This window comes from Rattus norvegicus, assembly GCF_036323735.1.
Source record: "Rattus norvegicus strain BN/NHsdMcwi chromosome Y unlocalized genomic scaffold, GRCr8 chrY_unlocalized_14, whole genome shotgun sequence".
NCBI lineage: Eukaryota > Metazoa > Chordata > Mammalia > Rodentia > Muridae > Rattus > Rattus norvegicus.
Genome location: NW_026947372.1, coordinates 310,754 through 326,002, shown reverse-complemented (window position 1 = coordinate 326,002; position 15,249 = coordinate 310,754). Strand labels below are relative to the sequence as shown.

The 15,249-nt window shown below is 36.9% G+C and overlaps 1 long non-coding RNA gene across 3 annotated transcripts; it reads right to left on the bottom strand.

The window, feature by feature from the left end:
• Positions 1–2,846: 2,846 nt before the first annotated feature.
• On the bottom strand, positions 2,847–6,096 carry LOC134484591 (uncharacterized). 3 transcript variants are annotated; one of them, XR_010062071.1, is made up of 2 exons: positions 5,778–6,096; positions 2,847–5,277 (listed from the first exon to the last, which is right to left on the bottom strand). It is a non-coding gene; the product is annotated as an uncharacterized LOC134484591 (long non-coding RNA). The 3 variants fall into 3 exon arrangements; XR_010062072.1 differs by having other exon boundaries at positions 5,795–6,096; XR_010062073.1 differs by having other exon boundaries at positions 5,836–6,096.
• Positions 6,097–15,249: the final 9,153 nt, after the last annotated feature.

Genomic DNA, 15,249 nt, shown 5'->3' with positions numbered 1-15,249 from the left:
ATATATATGGAAATGTTCCAGCTGATGTTCTAAAGGACCTTAAAGACTTGAATAAATCAAAGCTTTTATAGTTTTAAGTATAAGTAGATAATATAATAATGTCAATTGTTAATTAATTAATAAAGCTAATGCAATAAATATTTATTAGAAAATTTTACTACAATAAATCACCCACTTATATGAAACTCAAGAATTTGACTATAATTATTCTACTATGGGACAGAGGAGAACTTTAAAGTGCTAAGTGCTAGCATGATTAGGGAGATAATTTTAAAGAGAAACAAAGAGGGAGGAAAAATATCATGAGATTAAAAAAATGTAAGGGTTACATACACAGTGTGATGTTGTTGTCAGAGTGAATATTTCAAAGGATTGGAGCGTCCAGGATTTATTTATTGATTTAAAAGGTGAGGTTACATAGCAACAGGAGTCTAGACTATCAGATCAGATCTCCAGAAAATGCCAAATGTTTCTGATAGTACTACTAATTTATAGTAATCATAAAAATGCCAAGGTGGGAAATTGAAGGTTTTTTTTCACCTCACAAGTTACAGTTCATAATGGAATACAAGAAAAGGACACACGGAAGCAGCATGTAAATTAAGAGGAACTCTGCTTACTAATCTGCTCAGCTACCTTTTCTCTATAACCTCCTCAGCTTACTAATGTTGGTACCATCCACAGTGGGCAATGTATCCATACATCATCTAGCCATCAAGAAAATGCAAAATACTGATGCCTACAAGCCAATCTGATGGAGTCAGTTGCTCAATAATGCATCATTTAGACAGCCACAATAAGCAATCACAGCAAGCCATAAAAGGAAAATAGAAAACTTAGCCAACAAAAGATAAGAGTACCCCTTCATGAATGGAATTTGAGATCAAAAGTGAAGTTTTATATGAGGAAAAATTAGACGGATTATGCCAGAAATCACACTTTATTTAAAATAAAAAATGACAACAAAACAAAGCCACAAATAAAATATTGTGAAGTTTGACATTTTGAAACCTCTTCTGGAGATTGCAGGGTAGACTCAGGACATGGTTTTTGGCTGGCAACAACATTGACAATCCAGTGTTTTGGTGGAGGATTTTCCATCAGATGCCTTAGCTTTACTACAGATGCTAGGTCCAAATTACAAATCATAGTCAGTCAAGTTTTTGCCACATCTTGTGCTCCAAAGAAAAGGAGCAGTTCATTTAGTGATGATTTTGTGATGACTCTAACTCATATCAGAGTCATAGATATTGCCAGCATATAGAAAACCACAAGACCCGTTGTCAAACACGTATTCTCCGCATTGCCCACAGTCACCATAGTAATATGAGTGGTGAGCTGTACAGTATGATTTGTTTCTGTTTTCTGTTTTTGCATCGTATAAACCTTGTTTCTTTGAACGACAGAGAAGTTTCAAATAAAATAATGAATAATTTTTGCATTGAAAGCTATTGGTGGCTTGTTGTTGTAGTTGAAAATGAAAACCTCAAACAATCTTCACTCGGTCCTCTTCTTTTAGGATTGGGTTGATTAGCTATTTCTTTTGCTTTTGGTTTCATTTTAATGATTTTTTGTTTTATTTTGTTTTCTTTTTCTTTTTGTTCTTTTCTACATGCAGAGATCAAGAGTGGTTAGAAGAATTTCAAGTACAAATTCAGATGGCTGGAAAGAGACCAGTCTTTCTAACAGGTCCACATTGTTTGCTGTACTAGGGATTTTTCTCTTGCCTTTCATATTGCCCATTTCCACTTTTTGGATCCTTTTATCCTGGCATAATTAATACTACATATATATTATAATTATTTAAATTTCAACTCTGAATCTAAGTGCTCTATCTCCGTCCCAAAACCAGAGACATGGATTGAGTCTTGTTTGCTATCGTTTTGATTCTTAGATCGGGAATCATCCTGCAAACACTGAAGGTCCTGTTCCCAAATTGATTCTGTATAGTTCAATAAAGATGCTCTTGGCCAATCAGTTGTGTGGATTTCTACCAACAGGCTAGTAGACACAAGGATGGAGAAAGGATTTAGGGTGGAGCAAGAGTTACCAGTCATGTGAGATCTAGTATGGAGTGGCCATTGGTGTAGCAGGCAGGATGTTAGAAACACAGTAAGATGAGTGCATATTTGGGGTGCTGAGCTATGACTAATGTCAATTGAGAAATTGAGTAGGGCAGATTTAGAGGTGTTGAGAAGGGGGTAAAAAGGACAGCTTGCTATTTGGTAGAGGCTTAAAAAAACCTGACAATAGAGCTAAAGCACATCAAAATTCCTAAGCATATGTGGCTTTCAAGTGCATTGTAAGGGAACTTGAACAGCTCTGGTAGCTTGGAATTCCTGGAGCTTAAAGTGAGGCAGTAGGAACAACCTTCTGCAGAGTATTATGAGAGCAATCCATGACCATAAGGAGCATGTGCAAAGTCATCTTGACCATGAGAGTTAGACTGTCCCACATGTATCTTTTGATTATAACCATTTCTTCTTTGTGATCATTTAGTGTTCCATTTGCTTAAAACTATTACTGAAAAGGGTAAAATGATTCTAAAGGCTACTCTTCATTGTCAACTATTCATTGGAGATTAATTAAACCCCAACGATAGAGGGAATATGTGAAGAATTTCTGCATAATATAAGGTCAATGTCAAATGAACTTCTTATATGTATCTTTGTGGCAGGATGTTTCAACTTTAACCTAGATCTTTATCAAGAAATATTCTTTCTATTATTTTTTCAGGCATCTGCAGATACATCCTTTTGAGGAATGAATTCTTCTTACTGGAGACTATAGAGGGGACCTGCATTTCAGTGATAATTAAACGTCACTTCAAGACATCAAAGCAAAATATCAAAGTGAGAATGGAATAAATTTATTAAGACAGTGTTTTGCAAACAACTTCTTTCAAAACATCTTTGGAAGGAGAATTCTGAAATTTTGCATTTCCTTTTTGACTTTGCTGGTACTCTGACAGAATCAACTCTCAATTGTTTGGGACTTTACGGGGAATTAAACACTACAAACAGAGATGAATGCATCATATGCTCTGCCGTCTGTGTTAATATGGCTTCAGTGAAGAACAACTATGCTACAGCTATTCTTCTGTTTTTTCAAATATTATCCTCATACAAAGTGTGGAATCTAAGGGTTGCTGGATGGATAGGTCGAGAACACTGGCTGAGAGCTGCAAATGCAGAAGTGGGATGGTACATGCTTGGGGCGTAAAAAGCCTGTGTGTAGATCATAAACAACTTCAAAATATTCATTGCTTTAATAATTACTTGGAAGTGGACTTCTGTAAAATGACTTCAGCAGACCAGCATGGTAGAGAAACAGTAACTGATTCCCTGGAGATTTAAATGCACTGGATTGTGAAACATGGACTTTGAGGTAGAGACAAGTCAGTGAATGAAGACTGGATTATCAATCCTCTGTTGTCTCTTAAGTTTCCCTGCCCCATGGTTTGAGGCCTACAGCAACAGATTTTTTGGAATGAGGAATAGAATGAAAGCCAATTTGTTGAAAATCCCAGTCATAAGAAAATACTGAAATCATCTGTGACAAACATCAACTCTCAGCATGGCTTCAGCATGTCTGAATGTCTGCTGTCAGCATGGGCTTTTACTGCCATCCCTTTAATAAATGCAGAGCTCCAATCTGCTTCAGCCACATCATCATCTCTTCATTCTGTTGCAGGTAGATTAGATCACTGTGTCTGCCTATGCAGTCTTTCTCTACATATAAGGACCCAAGGAACAATTCTCACTCCAGGGAGCTGTTGAAAGTAATCTTGAATTGCATTGGTGTTGTTAGTAGATGTAATGTCTTCAAATCCCAGAAGACCATGTTTGCAAAGGAGTTGATTGAGGAAGTCTTGGGTATTTCAGTATTAGGGGCAGGTTGGATCGATGAACAGGACCGCCTTCCCAGACTAGATCTTGCAGTTCACATACACGTGAGCCATGCTGACAGGGTGCAGCTTCCAAGAAAAGAATGTTTAGTTGAAGATATTGGTCTGTTTGAGAATGACAAACCCAATGTATTCTAAACCATGCATTCTATTTGAATCCCCGTAGAAAACATGGAAGAAAGAAGCCTTTACTTTTTCATTTTTGCACTCACAGTGATACCAAATCCTCATAGACATTAGAACCTGCATACTGAATATTTATCCATATGTCAATGACCAGATAAGACATCTTGCCTTTTGGACTAATAAACTAATGGATTCTAGGACTTTAAAAATAGTCAGTCATTGTTAAATTATGTGTTCCATAGTCTGTGATCATTGTGACTAGTCCGATTTCTCTGTACAGAGAGATTCATCCTTTACTGTCTGTTGGGGAACACCAACTACTACACCAGATATCTAGAGAAGACCTTTTATGGCATTTTGTCTCTAGTAAGAGTTTCAGGTCAGTTACAAATTTCCAATGGCCACATTACCTTAGTCGGATTTTCATATGATGCTTTGATACAGTCCTTCTTTTTTTCTATAGTTCTTGGCAACATAATTAAAATAGCAATTGTAACCTATTAAAGAAATGCACAGTAATCTATTTGCATGAATGCAGCAGAGAGGATTATAGGATAAACAAGAATTGGAAAGCAAGATATCCTTCCTTCCTAGGACCAAGACCAGGAAATCTTAACTATATAAAAATCTGAGACAAGTTGTCTGAAGTTTGTTCTTTTCTTCAATCATGGGGATCCTAGTGAATGAGCTCAAGTCTGAAGAGTTGGCAAAAATTACCTTCATTTCTGATCCAGGTCAACTGCTGAATACCTCATTCATGGACCTTAAGAAACTCTGTATCCATCCTTCTATAATGTGTATATATCAATGTATCATTCATAGAATGGACACTTTACTGTTGGTTTGAAAGCAACAATTTGTCCCTGGAGAGACACAGATTTCTTCTTTCGCACATTATTTGACAGGCTGATGGTGGGTCTCATAAGTTCATTCCGGGATTTGCTTTACAATAATCATTCAGTTATCTGGAAGAAACACTTTTTAATGTAGTGAGATCTACTAGAACAATATCAACCATCATCTTCCATTCCCAGTTTAATGCTGAATCATTCTCCACTAATTGTCTGTGGTCTCTGATGACAGCAGCATCTCCACAGACTAGTCTGAATATTGCTCTTAGCACTGCATTTAGGATACATCAATGTGATTTCCTTACCACTTTCATTCCCAGGAGAGTTTTTCAATTCATTTCATCTGATGCGTCTAATCTACATTGTCAGCCAGGATGAGTTTTGAGAGTTTTTCTAAAAAAATAAAGAAAAAATGGAAGAAATGAAAGAAAGGAATCCGGCAAGTATATCTCACCAATTGACTCAGAAATCTAAAGTGTTAGTCAGTGGAAATAGTAGTGGAAAGTCTGAGATCATGAAGTCTCAACTAGAAGCACTTCTCTCTCCAAGATATTAGTGTAAGAGAGAAACTGCACTATTGGTATCCAAAGCATGGAGAAGTTTACTCTGAGCAGAGGACACAATACTTGCCTTTTATTTCTTACTTAGGACCTTTTTATAATTGACAAAAAGAATAAATGCAATGAGCTCTCAGTAAAACATCTGTTACCTTCCAAATTCTTGGCATTTGGAATAAAGAAATGAATGATATAAAAACTCTGACTTCCAGGAGCCATAAGAACTGTGAAGTCCAGATGTTTCTGAGAGGCTCGCAGCTCTAGATTCCCATATGCAGAAGGCTCAGAACAAGTCTATCTCTTCAGTGATCCAACTCAACTCCTACAAGGACTCACTGAGCTTTCCGAAGTACCATGTATTTCATCCTTTTTTTATAACAAGACAGAAGACCACCTTCCTTCTTCCCATCTCTGATCTCATCATCCTCTTCCTTCTCACTCCACAATGACTGTTTACTCTCGATTAGAGTTAAATTAGTAAACACTAGAGGTACTGAGGGGATATCTGAAGGGAGTTGCAGTCACGACAACACTTGTGACATCACAGAAGAAGCTAGTCCTCTCCAGGTTTCAATAGATGTTTCAGGGAGGGCCTACTGATTATGTCATTGTGATGTGCCATGGCTTACCTGTTAAACATCTTTCCTTACATTGACCAGATTCAAGGGTGCCCTTTCCACGTATGTCTCATGTGACACAGTAGAAACCTTTATGTACTCCATCTCTCTAAAGCTAGAGACTTCTCTTTGCTTTATTAGCAGTTACAAACTTGGGATGGAGAAAGGTAGTCAGTGGCTTGGCATGGGTAGAAAAGATTTTGGAACATCTAGTGTAGAAGATTCTTCTAGATAATATTTTTATTCTCAGGTTCATTCCTGAGGTATAGAGTTCAATTTTCTTTGTTATCTATGTATCACAAAGGCCAGTATTTTCCCTACAGACCTTTAATTAAATGAATATTGTATATCACTTTCTTATTGTACTTTCCTTGACAGGGGACTTCATAAATATTCCTGAATGTGTACTGAAAAATTATTTTTTCCTATTCCATTATCTGCAACAAAGTGATTTTGGCAACAAAGTGTGCCCAGCTATAGAGTGAGCATAACAGTGTGAGTACTGTGTACTCACTTCAATTAATAAACTCCTAAAAGCTTCTTTTATGTAAAAATTACCAGGCATCAGAAAAGCAAAGGGCAACATGGACTACAGAATTCGGTTCTCTAGTCCCATTCGATATCAAACCTGCACTACCTATCTTCCTGTGTTCCCATGGCCAGAATTAAGGGTTTTGGATGTTTTATCATTATTCGTCCTTAAGTAGCAACCTTAGATACAGGAGGATAGGCAGGGAGAAGAATGACATGTTTATCAGTCAAACCTCAAACTCAATATGTTCATAATACAGGAGGGAGTCTATTTGACATTGTCATTTCTGAATTCTACATTCTTGACCTAGTTTGGCAGATTCTATGTTAATATTCCAACGAACCACCTAGCTGTAGGAGCCACCAAAAGTGTATATATATATATATATATATATATATATATATATATATATATATACACACACATCTGGCACCAAAATGATATAAAATTGATGAACCTAAGAACTGCAATCGGCCAGGAATCATATATAGACATTTCCTGAGAGACACTGCTAGAGTATGTGAAATACAGAGGTAAATGATAGTGGCAAACCCATGAACTGAAAATGGACTTCTTGTTGGTAAATGTTGAGAAAGGATTACAAGATCTGAATGGGGCTTTAATCCCCACAAGGACAATGCCAATACACGAAACCTTTCTGGTACTAAATCAATATTCAAAGACTGCTCATGGGCAGACCAATGTCTCCAACTGCAAATGTAGCAGAAGATGGCCTTCGTGACACCAATGAAAAAAGAGGCCCTTGGTCCTCCCTAGATTTGATTCCCAGTTCAATGGACTGTCAAGAGGCAGTAAGGGGGGTTATTGAAAAAGGGGAGGGGGACAGGTTAGGGCTCTTATGGACAGGAAACTGAGAAAGGAAATTACATTTGAAATGTAAATATAGAAGTGTCCAATTAGAAACGCAATAAAAATTCCTAAAGAAATGATAGAGTTAAAAGAAAAGAAAACTGTCAATGAATCACACATATTGACACAGAAATCTAAAGGGTAACTGTCAGGGAATGGTAATCAGAGAAATACTAGTGGAAAGACTGAGATTATGATGTCTGAACTAGATGCACATCTCTGTCCCAGATATCTGTGTCAGAAACAAAGTGCACTATAGGAATCCAAATCAAGGAGTTTACCTTTAGATGACATGACGATACAATACTTGTTGTCCCTCCTTCCTCAGGACTATTTTTCCTGGGGAAAAAGAATGAAAGCCATTAGCTCTCAGAAAAACAACTGTAAACTTCCGAATACCTGACTTTTGGAATAAAGAAATTAATGATAAACAACTTCTGACTTCCAGGAACCATAACAAGCAATGAAATCCAGATGCTACCGAGAGGCTCCCACCTCCTGAATCCCATATGTGGAAGGCTCAGATCAAGGCTATGTGTTCAGTGAACCCTCACAACCCCTACACAGCACTCCTTGTGCTTTCCCATGTACCACATATTTCTTCGTTTTTTAAACTAAAACTTCCTAGGCCAACTTCCTTCTCCCCATCTCTGATATCTACATCTTCTTTGATCTTCCTCACAAATAGCTGTTTACACTGAAATAAAGGCCAATTAATAAACCCTAGAGGTACTGAATGAATGTCTGAGAGGCAGTTGCAGTCTGGAAAACACTGTGACATCACAGGAGAAGCTAGGGATCTCCAGTATACAAGAGATTTTTCAGGGCCAGCCTAATGATGATGTCACTGAGAACTGCCATGGCCTACCTGCTAAAGAGCTTTCTTTATATTGACCAGATTCTAAGGTGACCTTTCCAGGTGTGTCTCCTTTGACACAGTGGACACATTTATGTAGAACATCACTCTAAAGCTAGACAGTTCTCTTTGCTTTATTAGTGGTTACATGCTCTAAATGGAGAAAGTTATTACGGGTTTCGCATGTGTAGAAAAGATCTAGGAACATGGGATGTAGGACAATCTTCTGGATTATAATTTTATTCCCAGTTCCATTCCTGTGACAAACAGTTCAATTTCCTAAGTTCTATCTGTTTCCCAAAGGCCATTGCTTCCCTACAGATATTTAATTGAGTGGATTTTGTATTTCATTTTCTAATTGTTCATTCCTTGATAGGGCACATTATAGATATTCCTGAATATGTACTCAAAAATTCTGTTTTGCAATTCTAGTTTTTTGCAATGATTTTCGCAACAAAGCTGGCCAAGCTAAAGAGTGAATGTAATAGTGTAAATATTGTGTTCCTACTTCAAGTGATAAACTCCCAAATTTTTATTTTATGCAAAAATTACCTGACATCAGTAAATCAAAGGACAGCATGGACTCTAGCATGCGGTTCTGTAGTCCCATTAGGTATCATTTCTGGAATATCTACCTTCCTGTGTTCCAAGGGTGAGACTTCAGGCTTTTGGATATTTTACCATGATTCTTTATTCAGGCCATACAAAAGATACAGGATGATGGGAAGGGAGAGGAATGCCTTGAGGCCCAGTAAAAGCTCAACTTCGATAGGCGCATAAGAACAGGAGGGAGTATATTTGGTATTGGCATTTGTGGATTCTCCATTCTTGACCTAGGACCTCAGAATCCATGTTAAAATTTCAACTAACTTCATAGATGTATAAGCCATCAAATATATGTACATATATATAAAAATAGATATAGATAAATAGATATAGATATATAGAGATAGAGAAGAGATAGAGCTAGAGACAGAGGCAGAGATAGATAGATAAATATATGCATAGATAGATAGATAGATAGATAGATAGATAGATAGATGGATAGATAGATAAATAGATCAGACACCAAAACTAGATACGATTCAGATTAATAAAGCTAAGAAGTGCATGCTGCCAGTAACAGGTTATAGATCTTCCCTGAGAGACACAACTAGAGCATGTCAGTTACCGAAGTGAATGCTAGTGGCAAACCAGAGAATTGTAAACGGATCTCTTGTTGATAAATTTTCAGAAAGGATTACAAGAGCTGAAGAGGCTATCAACCCCATCAGAACAATGAACAAGAACTTTCTGGTACTATACAGATAATCAAAGACTGTACATGGACAGGCCTATTGCTCCAACTGCATATGTAGCAGAGGATGGCATTGGTGGACACCAAAGGAAGGAGAGGACCTTGGTCCTCCCTAGGTTTGACTCCCAGTTTAAGGATATGTCAAGGGAGAGTAAGGGTGGTTTAAATGTCAAGGAATGGAAACATTTAGGTCTCTTATGGAGAGGAAACTGGGAAAAGAAATAACATTTAAATGTAGATATAGAAATATCCAAAAAATATTAAAATTAGCTTAAATTAAAAAAAATTATGAAAGAGATAAAAGTAAATAAAACTGCAAGGTAATCAGACATATTGATTCAGAAATCTAGAGGGACACTGTTAGGGAATGGTAGTCAGCATAACACTAGTGGAAAGACTGATATGATTAAGTCTGAACTAGAAGCATTTCTCCCTCCCAGATATCAGTGTCAGACACAAACTACAGTGTAGAAATCATATACACGAAGGAGTTTACTCTGAGCTGAGGATACAATACATGTCTTTCCCTTCCTCCTTAGGACTTTTTTCTTCTGGAAGAAAAAATAGAAGCCATGTGCTCTCAAAAAAAAAAAAAAAAAAAAAAAGCTGTACCCATCCCAACACCTGACTTTTGGAATAATGAAATTAATGATAAAAAAAACCTCTGACTTTCAGGAACCATAACAAGCAAGGAAATCCAGTTGCTACTAAGAGGCTCCCACTTCCTGAATCCCATATGTGGAAGGCTCATGTGTTCAGTGAACCCTCACAAACCCTACACGGCACTCACTGCACTTTCCCATGTACCACATATTTTTTTCAGTTTTTTCAAACTAAAACAGAGAGCCAACTTTCTTCTACTCATTTTTGTTATATACATCCTCTTTGTTCTCTTTCCCAAATGGCTGTTTGCACTGAAATAGAGGCCACTTAGTAATTCCTAGAGGTACTGCAGGAATATATGTGATGCAGTTTTTTGTGACAATACAAAATTAGGGCTCTCTAGGGTACAAGAAATTTTTCAGGGAGGGTCAAATGATGATGTCAGTGAGAACTGCCATGGCCTACCTCCTAAATAGCTTTCCTTACATTGACCAGATTCGAGTTTGCCTTTTCCAGGAATGTCTACTGTGACACATTGGTAACATTTATGTACTACATCTCTCTACAGCTGGAAACTTCTCTTTGCTTCATCAATGGTTACAGGCTCTACATGGAGAAACTCAGTTAGGGGCTTGTATTGAGTAGAAAAGATCTAGGAACATGGGATGTAGGAGATTCTTTTGGATAATAATTCTATTCCCAGTTCCATTCCTCTGACAAACAGATCAATTTCCTATTTTTTCCCTGTTTCCCACAGGCCATTTTTTCTTTACAGATGTTTAATTGAGTGAATATTGTATTTCATTTTCTAATTGTTCATTCCTTGAAAGGGGTCTTTATAGATATTCCTGAATGTGTACTCAAGTATTCTGTTTTCAAATTCCAGTTTTTTGGCAATGATTTTGGCAACAAATGTGGCTAAGCTATGAAGTGAATTTAACAGTGTAAATATTGTGTACCTACTTAAAATGATAAACTCCCAAATTTTTATTTTATGCAAAGAAATAACTGCCTGAGTAAATCAAAGGACAGCGTGGACTATGTAGTCCCATTAGATATGATCTCTGTAATATCAACCTTGTCGTGTTCCAAGGGTGAGATTTCAGGGTTTTGGATGTTTTAAAATGATTCTTTCTTCACGCCAAAGATAAGATACAGGAGGATTGACAGGGAGGGAAGAACTAGAGGTCCAATGAAACCTCAACTTCATTAGGGTCATAAGAATAGGAGCGAGTCTATTTGGCATTGCCGTTTGTGGATTCTACCTTCTTGACATACCTGCTCAGAATCCATGTTAAAATTGCACGTAATCTCATAGTTGTAGGAACCACCGATATATATATATATATATATATATATATATATATATATATATATATATATATATATATAATCAGCCACCAAAAATAGATAACTAGATAAGATTGATGAACCTAAGAAGCACATTCTGTCAGGAACCAGATATAGATCTTCCCTAAGTGACACAAAAAGAGCATGTCAAATACAGAAGTGAATGTGTTGTTGCAAAAATATAAAAATAAAAAAGTTGTCTTATATCCCGCTATCTCTGGCACTGTAGTTTCCCAAGTCTCTGCTAGATATCTTGGTTGAATACATCACCACTCCTCAGCTTCCCAGTGTCTCTTATTGCCACACATGTTTTTACACTCAAAACCTCACATGAAAGAACGCACAACACAATAATCTTTGACCCAATTGATAAGATATAGTAGCCCACATAAGCATACAAAGCCTGGTACGATCCATACCTTAGGGACAATAATAACAACCAGTAAATACACAGAGCAGTATCTTAAATTCACCTGCCATGGCTTCTCACCCTCTCCTCTTCCTGTCTCTCCTTTTTCCTCTAGTCTCTTCTACTTCCTTCAAACTTCATTCCTGCCCATACTTCCTTCTCTTCCAATGATAGGCCTGCTTCTATCCTGTACCTGCCCCTCACCTGTACTTCACAAATTTAATGTGAAAGCTGTTCTGTAGAATTCACCTGAGTTCTGAGTACAGGACAAGGCAGCTGTCCTTGGAGCAGTGGATTAGCATCAAAATACAGATAACTTTAGTGTAAACAACGTTTCCCCCTTTTTGTCCAGTTAAACAGACTTTTCATTTATATATATCAATTGAGTAAGATTATTACTATTCTACAATTTATAAAGCATTTGATATACTCAAAACCCAGTCTGTCACTATATCAGTTAGAAAGAGCATTTAGTTCTTCATTCCAGCTTCAGAAAGGCTTAAAATCTATATTATGTCTTGGCTAGCTTGTATACTATCTGATAACTATCCAGTAAAATATGTATATTCAGAGGTATACAGCCTGATAAGCAATGAGGCTATAATCAGTCTCCTACCCCGTCAGAAATCTGAGAGTGACCAAATATCTATACACATAGGATGTCTTAGAGGGCTTCTAGAACTGAGAGGTTGTAGAGACAAATCTCCAATAGCACAATCCCCTGTTAGCAACATGTGAGCTTAAGTCTTCAGCCTTCTGACACAAGATCAACTGACAGCCTATTGAAAGGCGGACTTGGAAGGGCTGATTACCCTGTATTGGCAGGGTTTATCCCTCAAATCCTCTGCATAATTTGTCCTTTTCTGGATAGTATTAATCTGCATATGAAACAGGCATTTTTTTTCCAGTGACTGCCTAGCCACAAAGTATTGCCTCATTTGGAGGTAGAGATGTTCAAATTCTTCATTAAATTTGCCAAAGGGGAACAGTTAGGAGAAGATATGACTCAACAAAAGATAAGTAATAACTTTAAATCTCAAATTTTGTGGATTTCTTACATTTTTGAAAAGCATCTATCTATCTAAGACAATCTGGACTGTTGTCTTTATATCTTAATTTTTTCTTGATAGTACTCTTACAAAGTCAGATGCATGACTTTAATATTTCAATCTTGACTCACAGGTTTAATCAACTCAGAAGTGTGTAATGACAAAAATAATAGAACTGGCTCTTGTAATTTTAAAATTTTTTCAAATTATTTCTATACCCAAACAAAGATAAGATTAAGCTTAGTTACCAAATACGATTATGACTGTAACTAAATCTAGCTTATTCCTCCCTGCTAAATTTCAACCAATTTTCAATTCTTTATAAAAACATCTTTAAAATAACCACTTCCAGCCCCACCCCACAAATTCCAGGTAATTGAGACAACGGATCCACCATAACTTCTTCAAGTTGTACATGGGCGTTGAGATATCCTTAGGTGTAGGGGGTAGGAAAAATGAAACAAATTCGATAGCCGATATGTCCTGACTGGACCCAGCTGAAATTCACTGAAACCAGGATTCCAAGTAGGTACACTCTACAAAATACAACTCTCAGGAAAAAGGTTAAGAATCGATATATCTTTTGTTTGATTCTCCCGAATATATATTTGATAGCCGTCTACTGATATCAAACCTGATCAGTATGACTCTGTGAGGTTTCCAGAATCCTAATCACAATTTTTAAAAACACAAGGACAAAATCTTTCTTCCAAAATAGTCTGTTTCTTAATCTGAAACCAGAGAAGCTTGTATCTTGCACTCTCTCCCAGAGTAATAATATAAGCATAAAACTCAAAGTCACACCCATCCTGAAGATTAAACAATTTTAAAAAAGGAATTTAAGTATAAAATGAGCCTGATATAACTCAGTACTTGGTGATATCAGGAAATAAACCCAAAGTTCCCATGGAGCCCATGTTAAGAGAATTTGAACTTGCTATTGTCGTAAATATCAAAAGTAACCACAAATCATCGCTAGGCGTCATCAACGAGCCATATAGTGGGATAATTCATAAAACTAATCAAATACCTTCTATCAATTCTAATATCAATAAGAAAACTTCAAACCATGACTTTTGCCCAAAATATCTCAGTCTGTTAAGCTCTCTACCTGAAGCCACAGATTTTTCTTTATCGTTAATAACTTCTACAATATATGTCTGCATTCACTTTCCCTGTTGTTACAGACATTTCATCAAAACTCTCTACTTGGTAGTGCCTAATTTTTCCCTAAGTTCTGAGCAGTAGATGAAAATCCCCACCTAATTCAGGTAATCTCTCTACTCTCTTCTTTCTTAAATAAAACTTAATCACTTGTTAATAATACCTTAATAGAAGAAGTATCTTGTGTAACTAGGATTTCCACACAAAATTCCCCTGTGGAGCCTATGTTAAAAATAAAATGTGTATCCTGAAAGACTTACTAAACAACTCTCATTAAAAAGCAGCTTTAATCTCTTAACTCTCTGAACTGCCATTACTTATCACACAGCAGGGGACCAACAGCCTGTCAGCCCTTGCTGCTTCCCCATTTTTGTTTTATATTCTGCTCTTAAGTTATCAAGAATTAATATGGCACAGGTGTCCTCTTACTTAGAAAATAAAAAGGTTCTCTCAACTTTTTGATTACTAGTGGATTCTTGCCCATCACCTTGTTTTGCCATCTGTTGTTGTAAAAAAAAAGAAAACTTGTCTTTTACCATGCTATCACTAGCACCGTAGTGTCCTAATATAATAGGTAGATATCTTGGTGAAAACACATCCCTACTCCCTGTCAGCCCAGTGTCCCTTGCCGCCACACACTTTCCTATACTCAATCCCTCACATAGAAAACACACATCACAAAAATTTTGACCCTTTGCTAAGATATAATTGCGCACTTAAATATACAAAGCCCTTTACCATCCATCCCTTAGGAACATTAATAATAACCTGTAAATACACAGACCATAATTGTAACCTCACCTGCCATGACTTCTCACCCTCTCCTCTTCCTATCTCCCCTTTTTCCTCCAGTCTCCTCCTTTTTCTTCAAACATCTCTCTCACCCATTCTTCCTTCTCCTCCAATGACCTCCTTCTTTACATGGTAAAGAAAAGTTCTTTACATAGTACAAGTAAAGAAAAAAAAATTACTCCCAAAGCATCCTTCTACCATGTACCTGCCCCACACCTGTACTTTACAAATTCAATGGGAGGTGGTTTTGGTGAAGTCACCTGAGTTCT